The sequence below is a fragment of the Lepidochelys kempii genome, chromosome 3, assembly GCF_965140265.1.
Source record: "Lepidochelys kempii isolate rLepKem1 chromosome 3, rLepKem1.hap2, whole genome shotgun sequence".
Taxonomy (NCBI): Eukaryota; Metazoa; Chordata; order Testudines; family Cheloniidae; genus Lepidochelys; species Lepidochelys kempii.
In genome coordinates this window covers 33,062,548-33,078,583 of record NC_133258.1, presented here as the reverse complement: position 1 = coordinate 33,078,583, position 16,036 = coordinate 33,062,548, and the positions used below count along the sequence as shown (strand labels likewise).

The 16,036-nt window shown below is 41.3% G+C and overlaps 1 long non-coding RNA gene across 2 annotated transcripts in view; it reads left to right on the top strand.

The window, feature by feature from the left end:
* The window catches only part of LOC140908609 (uncharacterized), a 70,201-nt gene that overhangs the window by 38,223 nt on the left and 15,942 nt on the right, over positions 1-16,036 (top strand). For both annotated transcript variants that reach the window (XR_012157931.1, XR_012157932.1), the window contains exon 3: positions 15,126-15,182. This is a non-coding gene — a long non-coding RNA (uncharacterized lncRNA). The remainder of the gene's footprint in view (positions 1-15,125; positions 15,183-16,036) is intronic.

Genomic DNA, 16,036 nt, shown 5'->3' with positions numbered 1-16,036 from the left:
TGGTCAGGTAAAAGTATCCGCACAGATTCAGCTGACTTCACTGGGACTTCACAGTGCTATACAAGTTAAACTATGCAAACTTTTTGTAGGATTTAAACCTAAATACTCAAATCTGCAAACTGTCATATGCTTAATTTTAAGCATATGGTTAATCTCATTAGCTTCAAGTTAAGCACATGCCTAAGCATTTGCAGCAACCATGCTTTTGTTTGCAGTAATTGATGTACAGAGCAATCATTTGCATGCACAAATGCATAATTGCATGTATAAGGGGGTAATTAGTGTGGAATTACCAAATCTCTGTGAATAGCTCTTTTGCAGGCATAAACAGGTTTTCTGGCATACATTATGGATGCATATAAAATGTATGGGCTTATCTGTGAAGCCAGACATATGAAAATATGGACATAAAGATTGTATATGGGTTTTGGGTGGGAAGCAGGTAAGGGAAAGGATGAGACCTGTGATGGAAGGAATAAAGGAAGCTATGGAGGAATCCTGTGGTGGAGAGATACGGTGATTGAGTCTTGTTTTCAAGAGACAGCCTTTTCCTCCCTTCCCTCAACCAAAATAACTAACTAAAAGACTGCAGACTGTGACGGTAGAATGCAGTACATTCTAGGAACGTCAGTGGTTCAAGATGTTGTTACCTGGACTGGGGAGTACTGGGAATGGGGTTTAGTTTGCCTCACATACATTATACAGCACTGAAGAGGTTAAGCAAAAGTTGCCCCTTCCTTAGAATGTACTAATTAAAAATGTAAAACCAGAGAAATACAGCTGGATAAATAAAAGCAGCCCAGATGGTATAGCAACCAACTTCTGGCAGGTCTTGCAGCAGACAGTATTCCTGCATATTTTATATCTTAGCCCAGTATGTCACCAGACCAGCTACATCAATGAATGCTCAAGAAGAGTTACAAAATGAAGGGCAGTTGAATGCTGTGAATATTCCCAGGGCATCTCAGTTCCAGAAACATTTTTACTAAATTGCAGGGTGTTTATCCACTATGTAAATTCAGAGTATTTAATAGCCCAGGGTATTTCATACTTAACTCTGGTGGAGTGGTTCCTGACTAAGCTGTACTGTAATTTTTGCAGCAACACTAGTTCAAGTGCTACAATATTTAGGTCAAAATTCACCCCTCGGCTTTGCACACAGAGGTTGACCCTATTGATCTCCCCTATGTATCCACAAGCCTGAGCCAGAGCCCCGAATCAATGGATTCCGAGGATATGTCTACCCTGCAATTAGACACCCGTGGCTGACCCATGCCAGCTGACTTGGCCTCACACGGTTTGGATTAAGGGAGTGTTTAACTGTGGTGTACATGTTCCAGCTCAGGCTACATCTTGAGACCCTTCCACCTGACAGGGTCCTGGAACCCAGGCTCCAGCACACACCCGATTGTGTACACCGTAGTTAAACAGCCTCTTAGCCTGACCCCCATGAGCTTGAGTCAGCTGCCCCAGGCCAGTATAGACATACCATGAGTGAATTTAATAGACTTTGGATCAGGTGTTGCATGTGCAGAAATTCTGAAGTCTGGATCCAACAAGGTATCAAGGTTAAAGTATGGGATTGGGAATGATGAATCCACTCTGCCATTAATTCACTGTGTGACCTTGGTTAAGTAACTTGTCATGTCTAAGCCTCAGTTTCTCCAGCTACAAAAGTGGATAATAATTACAGCTGTGAAAATGATTGAGTTTTCATTTTGAATCGGCCCAAAATGGAAATCTTTTGGTTCTTGGTGAAACAAAAATTTAAAAAATATTTCTTTCAGATTGAAGGAAATGTTTCGTTTGACTCGAAACCAAACACTTCATTTCAATTCTGGGCATATTGAACTGTTTGTTTTTTTAATTAAAAGCAAAGGAAATTTGGACAAGCCATTTATAAAACTGGATGTGTTGGCAGCTGCTGCTGCCATTTACTCAATAGCTTAGTGGTTAGAGCACTCATCCAGGATGTGGGGCACCTGGCTTCAAATCTGCACTCTACCTGCTGTAGAGAAAGGATTTGAACATGGGTCTCTCTCTCTGACGATGATTGTGCTAACCCCTGGGCTAGAGAGGAGTTATACTGAGGTGGGTCTCAATGTCTCCTTTTGAAGCTGTTTGATTTAGTATCAATCTTAATTGGCATAGGTTCTGGAACCCAGATGCCCCCTGCCTGTGTGTGAGTGCCCTAACTGCTAGGTGTAGAATCAGTCTTACACTCTTGCTCAATGAATATCTAAGTAGCTATACAAATCAGAAGGATCTTCAACAGGAGAGACTGAGAGAGACCCAGCGGAGAATACCATCTGGGTGGCTAGGGCAGCTACTTACAGGATGGGAGATTCAAGTTCAAATTCCCACTCAATATCAGGCAGAGCGGATATTTGAACCTGGGTATCCCACATCCTGGGTGAATGCTCTAACCACTGGGCAAAAGGGGGAACACCATCCCTACTTTCTCCAGCTCTAATAATAATACCTAGTTAGCGTAGTGATGTGAGGTTTAATAATGTGTTTAAAATACGTTGCCATTCTCAGATGAAAGGTTCTATAGAAGTGTAAAATACTGTTATTTCCCTGCCATTTGTTCACTGACTGACATACAACTTACAATTTCCCAGGGGCAGCATTTCTTACGGTCACCAGCTTTGTTTCTGATTCTTTATCTGGCCTTTTATGAAGGATAAACTTATTGCTGGATATATCTGTCTAATAGCATCCACATTGTGAGTGTTCATATTGGATCGAGTTCTCTTCTCCCACTGGTGTAAAACTACAGTAAGTCCATTGGTTTAAAAGAAGTACCTTTAATGCCTCCTGCAGCCTCATGGAGCAGGTGCTACACCTAGATAGGTTCCCTGAGGAACACATCTTCATGCCTTGCCCCTGCACAGTGATGTGACTAAACACACTGGGCCAGATTTTTGGCTCCAACTTTACCTGCTTTTTACTGCATCATCTGAAGATTCTCCTGGCAGAGGAATAGGTATGTTGGGGATGTGCGGGAACAGAATAGAGCACACAGTGCTGCACCTTATGTCCTGGCACACTGGTTCCTGCAGCAAGCGTACTTAAAGCAGCCCTTAGACTTCTGTAACTGTTGCCAGGAATTGTCTTGGCACCCTGGGCAGCTCAGGATCAGGGGAGTGGAATGGTGGCTTAGAGCAGTGGCTCTCAGCCTTTCCAGACTACTGTACCCCTTCTAGGAGTCTGATTTGTCTTGCGTACCCCAAAGTTTCACTTCACTTTAAAAGTACTTGCTTACAAAATCAGGCATAAAAATACAATAGTGTCACACCACACTATTACTGAAAAATTGCTTACTTTCTCATTTCTACCATATAATTATAAAATAAATCAATGAGAATATAAATATTGTAATTACATTTCAGTGTATAATATATAGAGCAGTATAAACAAGTCATTGTCTGTATGAAATTTTAGTTTGTACTGATTTTGCTAGTGCTTTTTATGTAGCCTGTGGTAAAACTAGGCAAATATCTAGATGAGCTGATTTATCCTGTGGAAGACCTCTGTATAACCCCAGGGGTATGTGTACCCCTGGTTGAGAACCACTGGCTTAAAGCACCTTACAACTAGCATCACTGAGAATCTGACCCACTGTTTTGTAGCCATAGAACCGCATCTTAATTGGATTAATTGGTCTTTGGTAGTTGTGTATGAGGAGGAGAGGTAACACCTGTTGGAAGGGAATGGAGTGGAAATGTAATGGATTCTCATAATCTGATGAGTAGGCAACATCTTCGAATTGGGAATGTAGGCTAAATGAAGGTGTTATGCTGTGGGGACAAATATCAATGATAGGCAAAGCTTAAAATCTTTAGAATACAGGTGATAGAAAATAGACCAGGAGCCAATATTTTAAAAAACAGAATTACTAAAAAGATATGAATAGCTTGTGGATTCATTATTTGTAAAAGACATAGATTAAAAATATGCATAAACAAGTGTAAAATTAACAACTAGAGAGAAGGCAAGGGTTAAACAAGGGTGAAAAATAAAACGCCTGATATTAGTTAAAATTAAAAAATAAAGGCAGACAATAAATAAGGATTGAAACCAATTTTTTTAAAAGTGGCATTTAACAGAATACATAAAGAGATAATCATGACTAGTTAGGAGAGAGGCTGGGGATTACTTATATATAAATTATATATATTATTATTACTAGTAAATATTGATTTCATTGCACACAAACAAATTGGCAAAAAATATTTCCATCGATGATAATCAAAATTTCTAATAGACAAAGTAAGATAAATGATGCTCAAGAATTTATTACAGTTTGATTTAAAGAAATTTCCTTTGTATACTTTGACATGTAATGCTGGCAATTTGTGTTTTAAAAGTTCTAAAGCTTTAACTTTTGAGTCTGTGTCTGCTGACATTAAATGATTATTGTCTCATCCCTCCCATAATTTTCTGCAACTGTCAAAATTTAAATTGGCGAAAATAAAAAAAAGCTCAAAATCCATCATTTTGCACAGCTGTGAAAATTTAAATAGATAAAAAGCTAAAAATATGCTTTCAAATAAACATTGATATTATCCATTGACATTATTAAAAATGAATTCTGCCAAGCCTACTTGTATATTATAAAAAAGAAGGGATCATCTTCGTCATTTGACACGTTATATCCCTTTTCCTCTACTTTCATGGGTGTTATACTATTTTGGGCCCTGATGCTGCCAGTTTTTACGCATGTACTTTACTTTAGGGACATGTAGTCTAATTCCTCTCAGTAGATGTGTCTTCACTGCAGAGTTAGCATTGGTGTTGCCCCTGATCTCCCTTCTGTCTACACAAAAAACCCTCTAGCCTGAACCTGAGGTGCTTTGAACCCAGGCATGGTTCAATGCAGGGCTGGCTCTACACTTTTTGCCGCCCCAAGCCGCGTGCCAAATTCAATGCCTGAAGAAGGGGGCTGCCACAGAATTGCCACAGCGGGCAGCCAAAGAAGGGGGCTGCTGCCGAATTGGTGCCATGGGACTGTGAAGATACAAACTGCCACCGAATTGCCGCCGTGGCGAAAAAACCCATGCCGCCCTAACAACTCATGGACTGCCGCCCCTTTAAGATTGCCGCCGCAGGCACCTGCTTGGAATGCTGGTGCCTGGAGCCGGCCCTGGTTCAATGTATAGGCCTGAGCCTGGATTTTATGTCCTCCTGGGCTGGCGACCCACCTACTTTGTTGTGGGAATGCAGTCTCATCAAGCCTGGGTGCTGTTAGTTCTCCAGTTCTAGCCCACAATTCCACCTGGGATGTACTTTCTTGTCTAACTCCTTCTTTCTGCATTGGAAATCATCTGGCTCAGCCATTTAATCCCACAGTTGCCTGCTCCATTTCTGATGCATTCCACAGCATTTGAACAGAAATGCTGGCCAAGAAACCCTCCTCCCATCATGCTGGCAGCTGGGCAGAAGCTGGCAGCAGCCTTCTGGTAAAGCTGTGATGTGATATTAGTAAGACCCGTAATTTGTGGAAATGTATCTCGAATGACACCTTTATGTTTAGTGGACAGGAAAGAAATGGCAAGGCAGAGAAGTCAGTCAGGTGTGCTGTGAATTTGCAGACTTAATTCCTTAATAACATTCTTATTAAAAGTTCTTGCAGCCAAACGCTCTTTGCTTTCACCTCCAGAATGTCTGCATTAGTAATGAATAAGTCCACTTGGGAGTTATTTACATAAAAGTATTGTTTTCCTGTCACTGCCACAGACAGCAGCTCCACACTAGGCAAGAGAGACAGAGAGAGAACCCTGAGAATGAATTCACGAGCAGCCCAGTTTAATGAATGACTATGAACCATCCTGACAGAAATCCATCCCGCCCATTGTGGATGCAGTTACATGGATCTGGAATGGCTAAGGCATTGCAATGGGGATGCTCCACCTGTGGTACGTTAGCCCAGGCTAACTCTGCACTGCAGACCTGTCCATTGGAACTGTTCACACGCCTACAGCTAAATATGTGTGTTTTTCTAAGCTCTTTGAATCAGAGACTGTATATCCGACATGTCTGTACAGCACCTCACACATTTTGGGCACTACTGTTGTATACATAATATAGCACCCAATCATGTTTGTGGCACATGCCACAGATGCTAGAAACCAATTTTAGAAATGTTTACAGACTTTTAAAAGGTTGTCTTAATTCTTCTCTCCCATCAGTTTTATACTGGTATAACTCCACTGATCACAGTGAAGTTACTTCTATCTTAGAGCCTGAACCCTTTACAGGGATCCCCACAACTGGATTTCTATTCCTATGTCGATCCCTTTGCAGGATTGGATCCTTACATCTGTGTAAGTGAAAATAATATGACTGTATTATGTAATATGATTGGGATTTCTTTTGTATTCTTTGTTTGCTCCTTTCCTGCCCACACATGGGTCTCAAGTCTATCATGGAAATCAGTGAGTCCCATATTAACTGTAAGTCTAGGACCATATCCATATCCTTGTGCCCTCTTTAGTTTGTATTGAAGACAGAAGGCAATATATGGCCCTTAATCAGGGGACATAATGGAGGCTTATGCATTGTAAGTATAGAGAAGCTTTGGTGAAATCCTATAAGAAAAATGATTCTCTGGGTTTATTGTAGCCATGAACTTCATTACTGTTCTAGCAGAACTAGCAGCATACATTTTGCCATAGTAACTCTGAGATAGTCTTATTCCAGAAATGGTCTCCTGAGTGATTTGGAATAGACTTTGACTTTATGGCCAAATTTTCATGCAACGCTAGGCTGCTTTTTGCTGTAATAAATGTACTGCTCTGGCAGATGTTTTATTTTCAAGAATTTTTTTCAAAATCAACACTACTGAGTGATACTGTGAAGCTTTGATGGTGTAATCCTGACTGAAAAAGTCTTCTGGCACATTTGATAAAGACTTGTGATATACATGCTGCTGTGTTATAAGAGATATACCACTGCACAACCTGCTGCTTGAGTTGAGTGCCCCTTCTTCCCCCAGTTTTGGACATCCTCCTCCAAGCTTCCCATATGGTTTCCCATATGGAAACGCTGAGTTTTATGGACTGACTCACACTTTCTGAGGAGCAAAAGCAGCAGACTCCATACACTTCTGAACTCAAGCAGGAACAGAGACAATCCTTCTGTATTTCAATAAAAAGAAAAAAAGTTGTCAAGAACATGAGACTTTTCTTTCTTCAGCAGTTTTCTTCCCACACACCCCTTTCTTTTTTGGTTGTCTGTCCCTGGATCTTTTCCTACTCCAGGTGATGTTTCCTTCTAAGTGGAGAATTTAAATATTGAAGTGTCAAGATGCACAGCATACACACACACAAGTAATAATTTGCCTAGTGTGCAAACATCTGTTACTGGCTGCGTAGTTAATGGCTTGAGTGAAACAATCTATTCTGCACTGGATACTTTGGATAGTAGTGAATACTTTCCACCAAAATGTAATATTTGCTTTTCATTGAGCAGCTATGGATGACAGTTTCAGATAGTGGCTGAGTAGATGATATATGCTGTATTATCTGTTTTAACATTAAATGTTGTATATTGGTTCCTAATGACACTGATGAAAAAGATTTCTGATTGGCTTGGGAAATGAGGGAGATCAACAGACTCAATACCACCACTTGGTTGGTCAGGAGTAGAGTGTCATGAATTGTTCATCATGAATATTATTCACTGCAAATTTTACTCTTGTGTTTTTTCCAGTTAACAAATTGTCCACAGATTCAGATTTCTACAAATGTATTTATTATTCATTGGTATTTTCCAAGTGGTTTATGTGGACCTTTCTTTAACTTCTCACTTTGACTCCTTGCTATTTTTTTATTCATGGTATGTACGTGGTTGGCTCAGTCAGTCGCTCAGGAGAGTGTCTTTTTCACACCCCTGAGTGATGTAAGTTAGATCAACTTAAGCAGTAGTATAGACCTGCCCTTAGTGAAAGCATACATTCAAGCCAACAAGTGATATGAGCAAAGAACAGGGAATTGGATTCTAATCATGGCACCGTCTCATAAAGTGACCTCAGGTAAGTCACTTACCCTCTCTGTCTTAGTTACCCCATCTGTAATAAGGAGCTAAAAATACTTTATTTACCTCACAAGCGTGTTGTAAAAATTAAATTGTTAATATGTGTAAGAGCTTTGAAAACGAAGAGCCTGCATTTTTAGGAAATTTGCTCTTTTGTTTGCAACTTATTGCCGCTGTAAATACTTGAGCGCCCAAACTACACTTGCAAAATTAGAAGAGCTACGTTTAAAAGGTTAGGCCTAAAATTGTTACATGTAAGTGTTAGCTTTGACTAAAAAAGCTCTGAAGAAATAGTTACAAACTGTAATATTAATGCTTAGCATTTATGTATTGCTTTACATGTTCAAAACACTGTATAGACTTTAGCTGTTCTTCACAATACTCCCGTGAAGTAGGTAAGTAAACATTATTGCTACAGCTGGGTGGGAAATGATGACATATGTTGTGGTTTGAAGATGTGTGTTGTTTCTTTAATACTGTAGCAGAAAGGGTTTGGGGAAGGTTATAGGCAGAAACTCTATAGTGAAACAGGGAAAGTATGTAGTCTCAGCAATAATAGTTCCCTTCTGTGGGATACTGCCTTCTGATCTCTCCAATTGTTCTTCTACTTCTTATCCACGTTAGAGGTATCTAAGGCAATGTCTACACTAAGTTAAGTCGACTTAAATTACATCGATGATCACCTACCTCTGTAATTAAATAGCTTTTGCATATCCACACAATGCTTCTTATGACAGCAGAGTATGTCCACAGTTTGTGCTCTTGCATTGATAGAGAGAGCAGTGCACCATGGGTAGCTACCCCACTGTGCAACTTGCCACCGTCTGCCCATCTGGGAATGGATCACAGTGCCTCATAGGGGCAGTCCCAGCATCCCATGATGCAGTTTTCTTCGTCCCAACATTCCGTGGGCTTCTTATTACGTTTCATGCCACTTTTCAGCAGCCCCTGTAAATTGCACCCCCCATCTCTGTCTGAAAGCATGGATCCTGCACTTCTCTCCAGTCTCATCATGTGCATTATGACCACAATGTGGCTGATTCTGCAGTATTTCATGAGCTGCAGATCTGATAATGACTCCATGGTGTCTGCCCTGCTGTGTTTGCATGGAAAGAAACAATTCAAGATTGCTGTTGGCTTTCATGGAGCAGCCGCACACAGTGGACTGTCGCTACTAGGCTCAGGAAACAAGCACTGAGTGATGGGATTCCATCATGATGCTGGTTTGGGATGATGAGCAGTGGCTGCAGAACTTTTGGATGCACAAAGCCACCTTCCTGGAACTGTGAGCGGAGCTCGTCCCTGCCCTGTGGTGCAAGGACACCAAAATGAGAGCTGCCCTCATGGTGCAGAAGTGCGTGGCAATTGCTGTGTGAAAGCATGCAACTCCAGACTGCTAATGATCAGTCGCTAATAAGTTTGGAGTTGGGAACTTCCACCGTGGGGGTTGCAGTGATGCAGGTGTGCAGGGCCATTAATCGCCTCCTGCTCTGAAGGACTGTGACTCTGGGAAATGTGGGAGAAATAGTGGATGGCTTTGCAGCAATAGGATTCCCTAACTGTGGCGGGGTGATAGATGACATGTATATCCCCATTTGGTCCCCAGGTCATCTTGTGATGGAGTACATCAACAGAAAGGGCTGCTTCTCTATGGTATTGCAAGTGCTGGTGGATCATCGGGGTCATTTCACCAACATCAACATGTGATGTTGAGGATCCTTGGATAATCCTTGGAGACCAGCCTACCCCTTACTCCCATGGCTTATGAAGCTTTACACCAGAAACCTTGACTGCCACAAGAAGCGCTTCAACAACAGGCTTAGCAGGTGCAGAATGACTGTTGAATGTGCCTTTGGCAGATTAAAGGGTCGCTGGCACTGCCTTTTTGGAAGGTTAAACCTCAGTGAGGAAACTGTTCCCATGGTCATAGCAGCCTGCTGTGCTTTGCCTAACATTTGTGAAGCTAAGGGGAAAAATTTCCACAGGGGTGGAACATAGAGGTGGATTTGCTGGCGGCCGCTTTTGAGCAGCCAGATACCAGGCTGTTAGAGGGGCACAATGCGGGGCTATTCGAATCAGGGAGACTTTGAAGGAGCATTTTGACAATGAGGCCCAGTAATAAGTCTTTCTGTAATGCACTGGCCCAGGCATTGTTTTCTAGCAGTGTTGAATGACCTTGTAATAATTGCTGTGTGAGCATAACTGTAGTCTGCCAATGTACAGATTTCCTGTATGTGCCATCTTTGCAGAAAACAAGGATATGTAGGATTAAAAGGCCTTCCCTCTGCATCCATCTCACAAGTCCTTTTATACTAGATCGTGTGATTTGCAGAAAGCTTCACTAAGGGAATCTTAGAAATGAGTGCCAATGTTTCCTCACTCTAATCCTCCCATTCCAGGTTATCTAGGCTTTACCTCATTGTGCCTATAGGACTGACTGTCTCAAATGCACAGAATCTGTATTCCCTGGAAACTCTTCATGTAGGCAAAGTAGGGCAGAATTTTAAATGACTGAATTTCCTTCCTTTCATAGGCTTGTCAGCCTTGTAATGTTTTATTTTTCTTTTTTGTCCTTGAAAATTGCTTTAAATCTGTTTATTACAAGATTGTAATAACTGTGAATTAAGTTAAGTAGTTTGAGAAGTCACAACAAGTTTACTCCACTGTACAATTATACAGCCCACAATTCAGGAAAAAAAAATTTAGTATTTCAAATCTTCCAGAATGTTCTGCAGAAAATATATTCACCGTGTCTAATAAAGCTCTTTCTCTGCACCATCATTATGTTTCTTCAAAGCATTTCCAATAAGAACACTCCGAATTATGTCCCCTTAGCTAGTTCATCTGTTCAGTCAATAAGCAACATTTTATTGCTTTTATGAATTAAACCCACTTTACATCCAATCATTTTGCAAACATCTGTAGCTGAATCAGTCTAGGGAGCTTTTGAAAAATCAATCAGTAGGGAACAGCTTTCACTTCATGTGTTTTTTATTTTAATAAAGTATTTACACACGTTTGCGCCAAATGAAATGGAAAAAAGCACTAACCCTCGGTGCCATATTCTAGCGGTGCAGTGTAACACCGCTTGCAGCTGGTAAAAAGGATGATTGGGCGTTTGAAAAGAACAGCTATCACCATTGGAATAATAGACCATCAATAGTCTGCTTACTGGCCACAAGCTACTAAACCAGAGTTTATAGTGACCAACAATGGACCCCATTGGTGGTGAAGGTGGATGAGCTATGACTGTCAATGCATGGATATACAAGGTGGAAAAGGAGTTAGATCTTTGAAACACATTCAGGAACCAATGGAATATGGTGGAAGAGTTCTTGGGAATGGAGATTCCCTGCTGCAGCCCAAAAAGCCCTCTACATCTCCCCAGTCCCAAGGAGGCAGAGAGAAATGATGGGACAGACTGCAATAAAGCATCAGGGCTAAAGCCCTTGTTATTACTGACTCCAGAAGGAGGGGTGTATTTTGCATGCATGTGACGGGCATGACCCAAGCCCTGCTCAGGGAAGGCCACAACTCTTTTGAAGTCCAACTCAGACCTCAGAGGTGTGTTCTGTGTCACCACATGGAACATGTTGACACCAAATGTTACTGGGTACAAGACAGTCCTTGTCAGAGAACTCACTGGCTACAAGATTGTAATTGCCAGCATCACAGGGGCCTGCCTGACACAAAGTGATGAAATCACTATTAAAGGAGCAACTCTCCTCCATTCCGGGGTCTAGACCAGTGGTTCTCAAAGCCGGTCTGCCGCTTGTTCAGGGAAAGCCCCTGGCAGGCCGGACCGGTTTGTTTACCTGCCGCGTCTGCAGGTTCAGCTGATCACTATTCCCACTGGCCGCGGTTCACTGCTTCAGGCCAATGGGGGCTGTGGGAAGCAGTGCAGGCCAAGGGACTTGCTGACCACCCTTCCCGTAGCCCTCATTGGCCTGGAGCGGCAAACCACAGCCAGTGGGAGCTGTGATCGGCCAAACCTGCAGACGTGGCAGGTAAACAAACTGGTCCAGTCCACCAGGGGCTTTCCCTGAACTAGCGGTGGACCAGCTTTGAGAACCACTGGTCTAGACTGTACTCAGGTGTAGCACTTATTAGACAACCTGTAGCACAGACCTTAACTACACGAAACCCCATGTCCTCACACTTACTTTATGTTCAGGTTCAACACCACCGTGCCTACTTATCTGTCTTTGTGGCCTATATGCCAAAAGAAGACATGTCACCTGTGGAAAAGGACACATTTCTTCCATCAGCTAGCAGCAAAAAATCTGGTCATCTCAGCTGCATGACACATTGCCAGCACATGGGGATTTCAATGCTGTGACTGGCTGTGATTGAATTGAGTGTGAAACCATGATAGATCCCTTGTGCTTCAGGTTCCCCAAATGGCAACACTGCTTCGCTTCTGACGTTATTTGTTGCCTACGGTTTGTCTGTCCTGGGCCTCTGATTAGGCACCTCAATAACCAATGCTGGACTTGGATTTCAAACAATGGACATCCTCCAATGACTAGGTCTTGCCCATTGACAAAAAATGTCTCTGAGCTGAGACAAAGTTCAGAATCTAACATACCTGTGTTTTACTAAGTTGAGCCAGATCCGGTAACATCACTCTACAATTCCTGATATGATGTCATCTACTGTAGTCACTCTGGCTGGTGCAATGGTCCTCAATAGACTATAGAGTGTTTGATGATGATGAATCCTGTATTGGTATATTTTCCTAGTTACATCGCATTTATTATTTTTTAAGATATACAGGCTGTGTGGGAGGCTGGAGAGGAAGGATGATTTTGTGGTTAAGGCAGTAGACTTGGAATCAAGAGGCATGGTTTCAATTCCCAGTTCTGCCACAGATTTCCTATATGACCTTGAGCCAAGTCACTTAATCTCTGTGTCTCTGTTCTCTCTTGGTAAAATGGGGATGATACTTCCTTACTTCCACCTCTGTTTATTTTGTCTATTTAGATTGTAAGCTCTTTGGGACAGGGACTGTTTCTTGCTATATGTTCTTATAATGCAATACAAATGAATAACAGTAAGTTGCCCTCATCTGGTGTTTCCCCTGGTTGAGGTAGGAATAGTAAGGGAAGCATTCACTTCTGAGTAATCTTAGAGAAGAAAAGCACATACATTATGGAGAATATGGGTAAATTATGAAAAATTGGGCTTACTGCTTCCACCTTGCTTAATATACATAGATGGTCTTTTAAAACTCGCTAGGTTTTCCAAAGGTAATTATGAACGGTCATCTCAATACCCACAGTACTCCCTTGTTTTTCCCTCACATAAACTCTAAGAAATATTCTGAATGCTGAAAATACTGTTCCACATTGTAACATTGGATTTTGATCAGAACTTCCCATTGAAGTAAGTCAGTGTTTTTTCTTAAAAATTGATGGCTATGTATGGCACAATGAAAATACTCATTTAGGGCTATATTATTACATCTTTGCTATACATTGAGTAGTATTTTACTTTTGGAATACCCTCTAATTTTTATGGGACTAGTTGTAATATAAGGTCCTATTCAGTGTGAGTAAGCATATTTGAACCTGGTTCTTAGTTATCTAAGGCAATTGGCAAATTTTATGGGCCATCACCATCCCTCTTGCTTGCTGATCTTACATTTCTGGAAATGTAAGGTAACTGCAAATCTCATGCACTGTACATTCAAATTATTTGATTCAATAGTAAATACTAGGTTAATTTGCATATAATTTAAGATCAACAGTGTCAGATAAAATGTGTATTTTATTGTGCTTATTACTCCTAGCATCCCATTAGCACATGTACTAGTAGAAGTCTCTCAGAGTACAGGGCCTGATTCTCCACTACCTCACACATTGTGTAGTTATTTACGCAAATGGTAACAGTGGGCCAGATTCTCAATCCCTGCTTGGGTATTTTTGCACTGCTCTGGTAGCAAGAGAGGCTGGAAAGCTGCCTCAACAATGAGAGCTGAGGATTCCTCTTGCATAGTGGAGCTACTGGCTGGCATAGAAGCAGTATAGCATGCTCTATGCCACTGTTTCCTGTCCCCCACATGGTAATGGCAGGACTATTGGGGGGAACTCACATTCTATGGTCATGGGTGATTTATAAAAACCTTGCTAGACATTGGCACAAGTCAACATTGGGGGTTGTTTGCATCCACACTGTTCCAGGGGTTCCTCTAGGAGGCATTTGTTCAGCAACAATGCCACCTTAAGCTACTTAACTCACAAGAGAATAGCCTGCCTGTGGCATCACCTCTTATGAGAGTACAATGTGCACTCCTTTCTATGGCTGGCTAGGGATGGAGTGGCCGCACCTGCTATTTTTAATCTTTGCACATTTTTTAGCAGGATGCTGTCAATTGGGCAGATGTATAACTGGCCGGACTTGAAAAGGGTTCCTTGCACCCTCCCCTCCTTGTGCACTTGCACAAGACCCTGGCACAATCTGGCCCATAGCAGGAAAACGCAATGTTTGGTGAAATGTAGCTAACTTTTGACTCTGATCTTCCGGTCTTTTTTTTTTATTACTATCCCTTTTACAATATATATGTGTCTTTTTGGTGCTTTTGTTCTCCTAATTATTCAGTTTCTCTGTGATCTTTTGGAGTAACCTTACAATGCATTTAACACAGCTAAATAAACATTACCCAACCTGCTTGAATTCACTTAGCATGTTAACTATTCGAAAAAGATTTTTACAGGTACTTTAATATACGCTGCTGGCGCTTTCTTCTGGAAGGTCATTTGAATGTTGCCTCAGAACTGCTAAATTGTTTATTGATCTCATAATTAATCATGTTTGTGGTTACCTCTGATGTTTGCTTCCATGGATTACTTTTTCAGGTTATTTAAAAAAATGAAATTGAAAAATGATAAAATGAATGAGTTTTGTTTCATGCTTTTTAAATATATTGTGCACTTCAAAAAAAAAATGGAGGGGAGGGGGAGGAGAGGAAGCAGAAAGAAATAACATAATTATTTTTTTCTTAAGCGAAGTTTCAGATCATTGCTTTGTGTTTATATAGAGCTGGAAACTGTATATGTAACTTTTGTTTTGGTTGTCTCCATGAGCTGAGCCTGGGAGATCCAGCAGTAAGAGAATGAGCCTCTACAGTTTCAGCTAAAGCGGTAAGTCCTCTAGTGGTTATCTATAGCATACTTATTTCTTTTGTGGATTAGGCACAGAGGTGGGCACAACACAGACTGAACAGCAGGTTTCCTAATTATGAAGGGCTGAGGCATCATTTCTGGAAGGTGGGATATTCTTTAATCAACATGGAAAAATGATGTTGCTCTGTGAATAGCATCTAAAAAAGGAACCAAATCCATCAATTTAAAAACATCAAGGTCCTATGATGTTGTCTTTCCATAAGCTAGCAAGCTGTCTAAGAAGTTGACATTTAGGTCTCCTGAGTAATCAGAAATGACAAACATTGTCACTGTCGCATGATATCCACTTAAAAGTGGAGCTTTCCCACAGCTGTATTACTTTAAAGGGATCCTCTGGTTGCATTGCCTTTTCTTTAGAATCCCTTTAGGGCCAATAGTGGGGACAAATGCCCATCACCCCCTTTGGTCTGCCCACTCTCTGCACTCTAATCACACATGACATTTCTGGACCTTGGAGAATTCTTCTTGGTGTACAAGAAACTATCGCATGTGGCTCCCAAGAACACTTATGTTCGCAGGATAAAATCAAGCTGTAATGGTATATTATACTGAGGAAAATTACATCTACTAAACCTGCATTCAGAAAACCACTGATATGAGTGAGATACAAGTTGTAAGTGACTGTCAGCTAAAGTCCATTCTCAGTAACGTGGGGATGGCTGTGAAGGGAAACTGCAGTTAGAAGAGACAGCACTAGTGTAGCCTTGTGTATTCAGTGATGTGTGTGATATGTTGGGTTTGAGAAATAGTTGTAGTTAAAAATATCTGATCTGAATTACTCAGAGTATTGGGGGCCAGATCCTCAGCTAGGA